Source organism: Pongo pygmaeus, chromosome 1 (genome assembly GCF_028885625.2).
Source record: "Pongo pygmaeus isolate AG05252 chromosome 1, NHGRI_mPonPyg2-v2.0_pri, whole genome shotgun sequence".
Classification (NCBI taxonomy): Eukaryota; Metazoa; Chordata; class Mammalia; order Primates; family Hominidae; genus Pongo; species Pongo pygmaeus.
The window spans coordinates 7035643-7048043 of record NC_072373.2 but is presented as its reverse complement, the minus strand read 5'-3'; the positions used below and the strand labels follow the sequence as shown (position 1 = coordinate 7048043).

The 12401-nt window shown below is 44.1% G+C and overlaps 1 non-coding gene across 1 annotated transcript; it reads right to left on the bottom strand.

Moving 5' to 3' along the window:
* Positions 1-5811: 5811 nt before the first annotated feature.
* On the bottom strand, positions 5812-5917 carry LOC129023329 (U6 spliceosomal RNA). The gene has a single exon (XR_008496767.1). It is a non-coding gene; the product is annotated as a U6 spliceosomal RNA (small nuclear RNA).
* Between the last annotated feature and the right edge of the window lie 6484 nt (positions 5918-12401).

The following is a 12401-nucleotide window of genomic DNA, read 5'->3' as shown; positions in this document are numbered from 1 at the left end:
TCTTATTTCTTTAAAAATATTTGAAATATTATTTCTATTTTTTCCAGAACACAAACATTTTTTTTTTTTTTTGGTCGCCCATGCTGGAGTGCAGTGGTGCAGTCTCGGCTCACTGCAACCTCCACCTCCTGGGTTCAAGCGATTCTCCTGTCTCAGCTTCCCGAGTAGCTGAGATTACAGGCATGCGCCACCAAGCCTGGCTAATATTTTTTTTTTTTTTGTATTTTTAGTAGAAACAAGGTTTCACCATGTTGGCCAGCCTGGTCTCGAACTCCTGACTGCAGGTGATCTGCCGCACTAGGCCTCCCAAAGTGCTGGGATTACAGGCATGAGCCACTGCACCCGGCCTGAACTTACAAAATATATTAAAAATTCCGCAAGAAATACTCAAAATTGACAAGAGTTTAAAAAGCCATTTTTGATAAGTTGATACATTTGAATGAGATGATTTTCCCGTGTAGCCTCATTTTGGGTTATGATTTGATGTATTTAAGCATTTCCTTTATGTGCAATAAGCCTCATGGCTGTTCACTTAATACAGACACTTCATGTGAGTATAGTAGTTTATGGCTTAAAAATCTTTCTCCTTTTTTTTGAGTGCAGTGGTATAATCTTGGCTAACTGCAACCTCCACTTCCAGGGTTCAAGTGATCCTCTCACCTCAGCCTCCTGATTAGCTGGGATTACAGGCGTGCGCCACCACACCTGGCTAATTGTTTTGTGTTTTCAGTGGAGACAAGGTTTCGCCATGTTGGTTAGGCTGGTCTTGAACTCCTGACTTCAAGTGATCTGCCCCCTTTGGCCTCCCAAATTGTTGGGATTACAGGCATGAGCCACTGCGCCCGGTCTCTTAAAAATGTTTTTGACACATTATCTTAGTTGATCTGCACAGAATTTCTGAAAGGTGGTGTTTTTGTCTTTCAACCAGTTAGGCAGGTACCTCCGAGAAGATGAGCAATTTCCACAAAGGGACCCAATTTAGAATATTACAAACACCAAAAATTTATATAATTCAGCTGTAATGCAATGTGTGTTGGCTAGCATCTGCGATTTAACACTATTATTTTATCAAGCCCAGGCGTTTCCATACAAGTAGTACTTGGAACTCTCCCATGGGTCCTCCTCTTGCAATCACAGCATTTGACACTTTTGATTGGATGCTTTTTCATAGTAGCGAATATTTATTGAGCAACTGTTCTGTACCAGTCACAGTGCTAAGCATTCCTGTGTATCTTCCGCGCTTAAGTCTCAACAGTAACCTGCTCACTAATGGATCTCAAATCTATGTCTCCAGGCCAGGACTCCCTCATTTTCATTTGGTTGCCTAACACCTGCTAGAAGGTGGAAAAAGAGTCATAGCAAGTACTAAAATCATCTGCCCACTATTAGAATGTCTAAATACAAGGCCAGGCGCAGTGGCTCACGCCTGTAATCCCAGCACTTTGGGAGGCCGAGGCGGGCGGATCACGAGGTCAGGAGATCAGACCATCCTGGCTAACATGATGAAACCCCGTCTCTACTAAAAATACAAAAAATTAGCTGGGTGTGGTGGTGGGAGCCTGTAATCCCAGCTACTCGGGAGGCTGAGGCAGGAGAATGGCGTGAACCCGGGAGGTGGAGGTTGCAGTGAGTTGAGATCGCGCCACTGCACTCCAGCCTGGGGGACAGAGCGAGACTCTATCTCAAAAAAAAAAAAAAAAAAAAAAAAATCTAAATACTTGTCTTTCCACCTTCTACTGAGTCTGCAAGCTCCAAGAGAATCAGAGGCAGCACATTTTTCAGTTGACTCTCCCTACAGTCAATTTAACTTTTAACTCTTAGTGGTTTCTCAATGTTTATTGGCCTCAAGGTGCATTGTATCTAGTATGTTTAAATCAAGCCAAGAAGGAAGAAATAAAATTGGTAATTTGGCCACTAGATGTCACACCACACTTGATGGTCAACAGAAAATTCCTGGCCTGTTATTCCAAATTTCACCTGGATTTTAGTATGAAAGCAAATCTTGTGTTACTGAATTCATTAATCTCAACCATTTGAAACAAATTATCAACCAGACTTTTCTTGGTGTTAGTATCAACTTTTAATTACTTATTTTTATGGGAGGAGAGAATGTCTGGGGATAATGTGCAAATAATTTGTAGTTGACTTAGGAATTTATCATGTGACATTTTCCCAGTCTGTTTGCCTTTTTAATTGTCTATGGTTAATATTAATTTGCATTCTGAGTACTGTGTGAGATAAATTAGGTGTAGTGAGGTAGGGATTAATCTGAAATTAACAATTTTATTAAGCAAAATTTTGGTGATGCCATCCTCGAAATTAAGTCCTTCAGTGGATTCCCATTGCTTTTGTTTTTAAATTAAAATAATTTTTTTTTGAGATAAAGTCTTGCTATATTGCCCAGACTGGTCTCGAATTCCTGGGCTCTCCTGCCTCACTCTCCTGAGTAGCTGGGATTACAGGTGTGTGTCACCGTGCCCAGCTTCTGTTGCTTTTAGAAGCGCTGGCCAGGTGTGCTAGCTCATTCCTGTAATCACGGCACTTTGGGAGGCTGAGGCAGGAGGATCACTGAGGCTAGGATTTCAAGATCAGCCTGGGCAACACAACAAGACTCCGTCTCTAGAAAAAAAAAAAAAAAGGAGTACCAAAATACTGAATGTGGCCTGCCTGGCCCTGCCTGCTTGGAAACCTACAGAGCTCACCCACCTCTCTCCTAGGACATGCTTCCTCCAGCTGTGCCAACTTTTTTTTTTTTTTTTTGGCGGAGACTCACTCTGTCGCCCAGGCTGGAGTGCAGTGGCGCAATCTCGGCTCACTGCCAGCTCTGCCTCCCCGGTTCATGCCATTCTCCTGCCTCAGCCTCCCGAGTAGCTGGGACTACAGGCACCTGCCATGGCGGCGCCTGGCTAATTTTTTGTATTTTTAGTGGAGACGGGGTTTCACCATGTTAGCCAGGATGGTCTCGATCTCCTGATCTCGTGATCCGCCTGCCTCAGCCTCCCAAAGTGCTGGGATTACAGGCGTGAGCCACTGCACCCAGCCAAGCTGTGCCAACCTTACCTGCCAAATGTGTCAGACCCTTCCGTCCTATTCCATCAGATTTCAGTTCAAGAGCCACTGCCTGATGGAAGATTTCCACGACCTCCCACTGTGCTATTGGCTATGTCCTATGGCTGCTGTAACAAATCACCCCAAATTAGCAGCTTAAGACAACACACATTCTCTTACAGTTCTGGAGATTGGAAGTCTCAATGAGCCCCACCAGGCTAAAATCAATGTGTCAGTGGGGCTATGCCCCTTCGGGAGGCTCTAGGGGAAAGTCCGTTTTCTTTTCTTTCTTTTTTGAGACGGAGTCTCACTCTGTCGCCCAGGCTGGAGGGCAGTGGCACGATCTTGGCTCACTGCAACCTCTGCGTCCCGGGTTCAAGTGATTCTCCTGCCTCAGCCTCCTGACTAGCTGGGATTACAGGTGCATACCACCACGACCAGCTAATTTGTACACTTTTAGTAGAGACAGGGTTTCACCATTTTGGTCAGGCTGGTCTCGAACTCCTGACCTCATGATCTGCCCACCTTGGCCTCCCAAAAGTGCTGGGATTACAGGTGTGAGCCACCACACCCGGCTGGAAAGTCTGTTTTCCTGTCATCTCCAGTTTCCAGAGGCTGTCTGCATTCCTTGCCTTGTGGTCTCTTTTCATCTTTAAGACCAGCAATCATACCACTCCAGCCTCTGACTTCCGCTTCTGTGGTCTCATTCCCTTCCCTCACTCTCATGATTCTTCATGATTTAAGAATCCTTGTGATTACATTAGGCACAGCCAGATAATCCACGATCATTTTCCTATTTTAAGGTCAGCAGATTAGCATTCCTCTATTTTATTTTATTTATTTATTCACTCATTGATTTATTTATTATTGAGACAGAGTCTCACTCTGTCGCCCAGGCTGGAGTGCGGTGGCGCGATCTCGGCTCACTGCAACCTCTGCCTCCCGGGTTCAAGCGATTCTCCTGCCTCAGCCTCCCGAGTAGCTGGGACTACAGGTACCTGCTACCATGCCTGGCTAATTTTTCTACTTTTAGTAGAGATGGGGTTTCACCATATTGACCAGGCTGGTCTCGAACTCCTGACCTTATGATCCACCTGCCTCAGGCTCCCAAAGTGCTGGGATTACAGGTGTGAGCCACCACACCCAGCCTATTTTAATTTTTAGAGATGGGGTCTCACTATGTTGCCCAGGCTGGTCTCGAACTCCTGGGCTCAAGTGATCCTCCTGCCTCAGCCTTCCAAATTCTGGGATTACAAGCATGAGCTACCATGCCTGGCCAGATTAGCATTCCTAATTCCATCTAGGACCCCAGTTCCCCCTTACCACATAATGTAACATATTGACAAGTTTTGGGGATTAGGATGTGAACATCTTTGGGGGCCATTATTCTGCCTACCATAGCTACCTAAGTTAAACACAAAAGATTTTAAGTTCTTATAACTACTTGTTACAGTTAATTTCATTTCTTGCTCATCACTGTATCTCCATCCTCTAGCACTTTGCTCAAATAAATGTCAAATACAGGGTTAGCCAGATGGTGATTGTGATAGCGTTTTCTTTTTTTGCCATTTTATTTTTGGTATATTGTCTGTTTTTACATTTTTTTTTTTTTTGAGATGGAGTTTCCCTCTTGTTGCCCAGGCTGGAGTGCAGTGGTGTGATCTTGGCTCACTGCAACCTCTGCCCCCCAGGTTCAAGTGATTCTCCTGCCTCAGCCACCCAAGCAGCTGGGATTACAGGCACGCACCACCATGCCTGGCTGATTTTTGTATTTTTAGTAGAGATGGGGTTTCGCCACATTGGCCAGGCTGGTCTCGAACTCCTGACCGCAGGTGATCCATCGGCCTCAGCCTCCCAAAGTGCTAGGATTGCAGGCCTGAGCCACTGCACTCAGCCACATTTCTTTTTATGGTTTGGGGGTGCATGTGAAGGTTTGTTACATAGGTAAACACGTGTCATGGAGGTTGTTCTACGGACTCTTTCATCATCCAGGGATTAAGCCCAGTATCCAATAGTCATCTTTTCTGCTCCTCTCTCTCCTCCCACTCTCCACCCTCAAGTAGACCCCCGTGTCTATTGTTTTCTTCTTCGTGTTTGTTCATAAGTTCTTATCATTTAGTCTCCACTTATAAGCAAGAACATGCAGTATTTGGTTTTCTGTTTCTCCGCTAGTTTGCTGAGGATAATAGCCACCAGCTCCATCCACATTTCCACAAAAGACATGATCTCATTCTTTTCTATGGCTGCCTAGTATTCCATGGTGTATCTGTACCACATTTTCTTTTCTTTTTTTTTGAGACGGAGTTTCACTCTTGGTGCCCAGGCTGGAGTGCAATGGCATGATCTCGGCTCACAGCAACCTCCACTTCCCGGCTTCAAGCGATTCTTCTACCTCATCCTCCTGAGTAGCAGGGATTACAGGCATGTGCCACCACGCCTGGCTAATTTTGTATTTTTTAGTAGAGACAGGGTTTCTCCATGTTGGTCAGGCTGGTCTCGAACTCTTGACCTCAGGTGATCTGCCTGCCTCGGCCTCCTAAGGTGCTGGAATTACAGGTGTGAGCCACCATACCCAGCCACCACATTTTCTTTATCCATCTGCCATTGATGGACGTTTACGTTGATTCCATGTCTTTGCTGTTGTGAACAGTGCTGCAGTGAACATTTGCATGCATGTGTCTTTATGGTAGAATGACTTATATTCCTCTGGGTATATACCCAGTAATGGGATTGCCGGGTCAATGGTAGTTCTGCTTTTAGCTCTTTGAGGAATAACACTTCATGAATTGGCATGTCATCCTTGTGTGGGGCCATACTAGTCTTCTTTGTATCGTTCCAATTTTAGTATATGTGTTGCCAAAGAGAGCACGTGATAGCATTTTCTTTTCATTTTTTTGAGACAGGGTCTTGTTCTATTGCCCAGGCTGGAGTGTAAAGTGGTGCAATCAGAGCTCACTGCAACCTTAAACTTTTGGGCTCAAGCAATCTTCTGCCTCAGGTTCGTGAGTAGCAGGGACTACAGACACTCACCACCACGCTCAGCTAATGTTTTAAAAAAATTTTCTTTTTGTAGAGACAGGGTCTCGCTATGTTGACTAGCTGGTCTTGAACTCCTGGCCCCAAGCGATCCTCTCACCTTGGCCTCCCAAAGTGTTGGATTACAGGTGTAAGCCACTGCGCCTGACTATAATAAAAAATAAAGTAGTAAATAAATGTAGTTTATTTCCTTTAACTCCCTTCTCCCTCATTTCTCAATTGAGTGAACTTCCCAAAGCTCCTTAAAGTCTTGGGGAGCCCTGCCTTTGCAGTTCTCTGGCAGGCTGCCTTGCTGCCTCCTCCGGTGTCACACGCAGAAGTCAGATAAGCCTGACTATCAACACTGCCTCCTCCACCTCTTATCTGCATAACCTTGAGCAGTAACTTCACCTTTGTCAGTGCCCATTTTCTTTCTCTTTTTTCTTTTTTTTTTTTTTTTGAGATGGAGTCTGGCTCTGTCGCTCAGGCTGAAGTGCAGTGGCACGATCTCGGCTGACCGCAACCTCCGCCTCCCGGGTTCAAGTGATTCTCCTGCCTCAGCCTCCCAAGTAGTTGGGACCACAGGCACGTGCCACCAAGCCCGGCTAACTTCTTGTATTTTTTAGTAGAGACGGGGTTTCACCGTATTAGCCAGGATGGTCTTGATCTCCTGATCTTGTGATCCACCTGCCTTGGCCTCCCAAAGTGTTGGGATTACAGGTGTGAGCCACCGCACCCGGCTGGTCAGTCTCCATTTTTTCATCCACAGTGTGGGAAAAGTAATAACTTGAGATTGTTATGAGGACCAAAGGAGCTATTACCAATGTATAAATTGCACAACATCAGACCAGGCAGGTAACAAAGATTCATGTGCATTAATCAGTGTAATGTCCTTTCCCTGGACAGTATATTTTATTTGTTTATTTTTTTAGATGAAGTTTCGCTCTTGTTGCCCAGGCTGGAGTGCAATGGCGCGATCTCAGCTCACCACAACATCCGCCTCCCGGGTTCAAGTGATTCTCCTGCTTCAGCCTCCCAAGTAGCTGTGATTACAGGCATGTGCCACCATGCCCGGCTAATTTTGTATTTCTTTTAGCAGAGATGGGGTTTCTCCATGTTGGCCAGGCTGGTCTCGAACTCTCGACCTCAGGTGATCTGCCTGCTTTGGCCTCCCAAAGTGCTAGGATTACTGTGCCTAGCCTATTATTCATCTTTTTATTCTCAGGCTCTAGAACAATAACTTTTGGATAGGCTCTTGAAGGGCTGATTGGATTAAAGAAGTCTCCAAGATTAGCGTTGGGAGTATCCAGGAATTTGAGAGTTAACTGTGAAAATGAGAAGGAAGTTGACCCCAGCTCCATGCATAAGGCTCTGGGACCCCAAAGAAATGGGTAACAGCATGTCACAAGGCACTGCGAGAGGTTGGCTGCCCTTGGATGAGTGTGCATCACCTGTGTTGCCTCCAAAACACCCACACAGTCTCTATTGATAACTTAAGTTTCTCTGACTGTGTCCATTTATTAAGGTTAGCATTGTGGATGCTGTCAACTCCCGAAGCCTGGGCTTTCAGAGCCCATTAACGGGAGATGCGCAGGGCGCCTTTCATTTCAGACTACAGAACGCACTTTTCCATTGTGGGGGCCAGGCAGGGTCACTACTGTGGCGGCTTTTGCCCCAGAGCACAGTCCCTTTCTCTCTGGCCCAGACATCCCCTAGGGAACACAGAATTTTCTACAGTGAACTAATAGATCAAAGCCTACACAATTCATTCTTCCACTGTGAAGCGCAGGAACTCGCCAGTGTTTCATCAGACCTTCTGCCTAAGTGGTTTGAGTTCCTGCAGAACACCACTGATTACTTTAATGGAGAAGACTAGACTAACATCACATATCACTTAATGACTATTAAATAATTTTTCATTTCGTTTTTGCAAAGACTTAAAAATAGATCCTGTGACTTTCTTCTTCACAAAAGCAATATACATCTATCATAAAAAACCTTTTAGAAATAATATCCAGGTGGGTGCGTTGGCTCACGTCTGTAATCCCAGCACTTTGTGGGGACCGAGGCAGGCAGATCACGAGGTCAGGAGTTCGAGACCAGCCTGACCAACATGGTGAAACCCATCTCTACTGAAAATACAAAAATTAGCCAAGTGTGGTGGCAGACGCCTGTAGTCCCAGCTACTTGGGAGGATGAGGTAGGACAATCTCTTGAACCCAGGCAGTGGAGGTTGCACTGAGCTGAGATCGTGCCACTGCACTCCAGCCTGGGTGACAGAGAGAGACTCCATCTCAAAAAAAAAAGAAAAAGAAAAAAGAAAAGAAATAATATCCAAACTACTATCTAGAAGTAACCAGCATTAGAGTTTTGTGTGTGTAATCTTTTGCCTCTGCACAAAGATGTTTATTTTAATGTTACAAAACTAAGATCACAAGGCACGTATTACATTTAATTTCCTTTTAGTTTCTGATAAACAGTATGCTATGAATACTTCTCTTTTTTTAATTCTATTTATTTTTTTGAGACAAAGTCTTGCTCTGTCACCCTGGCTGGAGTGCAGAGGCAGGAGCAGAGATCACTGCAGCCTTGGCCTCCTGGGCTCAGGCAATCCTCTAACCTCAGCCTCTCCGTGTAGTTGGGACTACTCGGCCCATGCCACCATGCCTGGCTAATTTTTTGTAGAGACAATGTTTCAAACTCCTGGGCTCAAGCAATCCTCCCGCCTCAACCTCCCAAAGTGTTGAGATTACAGGCGTGAGCCACCACACCTGACTGATTTTTCTATGTTGATAATTTTTTTTAAAACAATATCTGTTATACAGGTGGCCTAGAGATTCCACAGTTTATTTAATCATCACTGTATGATCAGAGCGGCTTTTTTAGTCTCTTGATTAAAAACAACACTGTGATCAACATTTTGATAAATTTTTACTAGCAATCCAAATAATTTCCATTAGCTAAATTCCTGGAACTGAATCATTAGGTCAAAAGGAACTTGCATGTTAAACCCATTGATACAGCAGCTGCCCAGAAAGGTTGTCCCAACATACACTTCTGCGATGTTTCTCCTGCAGCCTTACCAATACTGATTTTAGTTGTATGTTGAAAGTTTCTGAGTTGGAAGGGATTGTCTATTATAAACCTTTCACGTTGGGGTATACATCTGGCCCCAGTGAGGGGAAGGGGATAGGAACTAACATTTATTGAGCTTGATGCCTATCTATGTAGGCACTGTCATAAACATCATCTCATTTACCTTTATAGATACATGTTTTCATTGTTGTTGTTTTTGTCGACGCGGGCTCTCACCATGTTGCTCATGCTGGTCTTGAACTCCTAGGCTCAAGTGATCATCCCGCCTTGGCTTCCCAAAGTGCTGAGATTACAGACATGAGCCACTTTGCCTAGCCCATCATCTAATTTAATCTTCACATCACCACCGGGAGGAAAGTTATGACCTCTGTCTTATAAACAAATAAACCAAAGCTCATAGAAAATAAGGGGCATGCACAAGTCTGCATGTCTCAATAGTGTGGAAGCCAGCATTGAATTTTGTTCACCTGAAGGGCCACTCAATATCATGCTGTTAACCACAGTGGTTCTCTGTATTTTAGGCTATTGCAGCAACAGTACAACAGGTACTTTCAGATCTATAAAAAAGACCCAGTGGCCTGTCTGAGGGTCTGAATAGGTAGGATTGGTAAAACATTTTTTACAAATAGGAAGATCTGCAAGATTGCCATAAATTGCATTTCTTGACTGGGTGTGGTGGCACACACCTATAATCCTAGCTACTCAGGAGGCTGAGGGAGGAGAATCGCTTGAAACCAGGAGACAGAGGTTGCAGTGAGCCAAAACGGAACCACTGCATTCCAGCAGTGACAGACCAAGACTCTCAAATAATAAATAAATAAATAAATAAATAAATTGTATTTCTAGAGTAAGATTTTATTTTTAATTCTCCAAAGGTTGAGAGTATCATCTCACTGTCAGCTTCAGAAATGGAAGTCTTATGGCCATTTATTTATTTATATTTTTAAAATATAAAATAGAGATGGGGTCTTGCTACATTGACCAGGCCAGTCTCGAACTCCTGGCCTCAAGTGACCTTCCCATCTCAGCCTCCCAATGTGGTAGGATTACAGGCATGAGCCACCATGCCTGGACTGGATGTTTACTTACACTTGGCTAAGTTTTCTAAAATATACTAACACAAAAACATATTACACAAAAATATAAAGCTTTTGGAGCAGTTAGCTTATGGATTACTGCCTATCAAGAGACCTCTGAGCTCACCGTCCAGTATTAACATGATCCCTCTATATTTTCTGTTTTTTTTGTGTTGGTTTGTTTGTCTGTTTTTTTGAGGCAGAGTTTTGCTCTTGTTGCCCAGGAGTGCAGTGGCGCGATCTTGACTCACTGTAACATCCTCCCCCCAGGTTCAAGTGATTCTCCTGCCTTAGCCTCCTGAGTAGCTGGGATTACAGGTGCCCACCACCGTGTCCAGCTAATTTTTTGTATTTTTATTAGAGACAGGGTTTCACCATGTTGGCCAGGCTGGTCTTAAACTCCTGACCTCAGGTGATCCACCCACCTCGGCCTCCCAAAGTGCTGAGATGACAGGCTTGAGCCACTGGGCCCGGCTGAATAATTTCTTTTTTTAATTTAATAAATAGAGATGGGGTCTCAGTTTGTTGCTCAGGCTAGTCTTTAACTCCTGGGCTTAAGTGATACTCCTGCCTCAGCCTTCCAAAGTGCTCCCGAAGTGCTGGGATTACAGGCGTAAACCACTGTCCCTAGCTAACATGAATAATTTCTAAGATCTTTCGTAGAACAAACAAAATAGAAAGGGGAGATAAACTATAAACTATGGAAAATTGCCACAAATACTAATAGCTTTACTATATAAAGATCCTGCACTTACTTTTAAGAAAGATATTAAGATTCTGTAAAAATGCCGAGCACATGAAAAGATAATTTACAGATGGGATAAAATGGTTAATAGGCAGTAAAATATATACAACTTCATTAATAATAAAACAAATGCAAGTTTTAAAATTAAGACAATTTTCACTAAACAAAGATTTTAAAGAATTTTAGACATCAAGAAATACTGAGTAAGGGTATTCAAGAGCTATAAGTGGACATAAAACATTTTCCCCAAACCATCCTATAATGTGGGTTGGATGGTGTAACCCCTAGAAGATATGTCCCTCCAGAACTTCAGAATGTGATCTTATTTACAATAAGCATCTTTAATTTTTTTATTTTATTTCTTTTTAAATTTTTTTGTTTTTGAGACAGAGTCTCACTCTGCTGCCTATGGTGGAGGGCAGTGGCACAATCATGGCTCACTGCAGCCTCGACCTCCCCAGGCTCAGGTGATCCTCCCACCTCAGGCTCCATCAGCCTCCCAAGTAGCTGAGACTACAGATGTGTGCCACCACGCCCAGCTAATTTTTCTATTTTCTGTAGAGATGGGGTTTTGCCACGTTGTCCAGGCTGGTCTCGAACTCCGGGGCTCAACCCATCCACCCACCTTGGCCTTCCAAAGTGCTGGGATTATAGGCATGATTTACCACACCTGACCTTATTTTTAAAATGTTTTTTGTTTTTTATATTTTCCTAGGTTCAGTAACTTGCCCGGGATTAAAGATCGTCACAGATACGATTAAGCAAGGATCCTGAGCGGAGGTCATCCTGGATTAGGAAGAGCCATAAATCCAGTGAAGGGTGTCCTTGTAAGAGAAAGGAGGCACAGAGAGGTAGGGGAAAGCCTGTCTGAAGACAGAAGCAGAGATGGAGGTTGTGTGTCCACAAGCCAAGTAAGACCAAGCATTGGTGATGCCCCAAAACTAGGAGAGGGACATGGAACTGAATCACCTTTGAGGCTCTGGCAGGAACTTACCCTGCCAATGCCTTGATTTTGAACTTCTGGCTTCCATAATTGTGAGATAATCCATTTTTGTTGATTAAGCCACTCAATTTGTGGTACTTGGTTACAGGAGCCACAGGACACCAATACACTTAAAGTCCATTTGCCTGACTGAGCAGGAAGGGATTGAATCAAGGGTGTCTCATGATCAGACCTGGCAGTGTTAGTCATAGGCTGACTATGAACCCGGTAATGGAGATCCAAGAAGGAATAGGACACATTTGATGGGAAAAGAAGGAAGTGGAGTAGGAAGAGACAGGAGAGGCTGCAGAGGCCAGATCTGGAATGGACTTGGAAGACATGTTAGGGTCTAATATTTATTCCTGGGCAGCTTAAGGGACCACTGAAGGCTTTAAGCAAGGGAGTTGTTTTTAAAAGGTCATGATGGCTGTGGTATGGA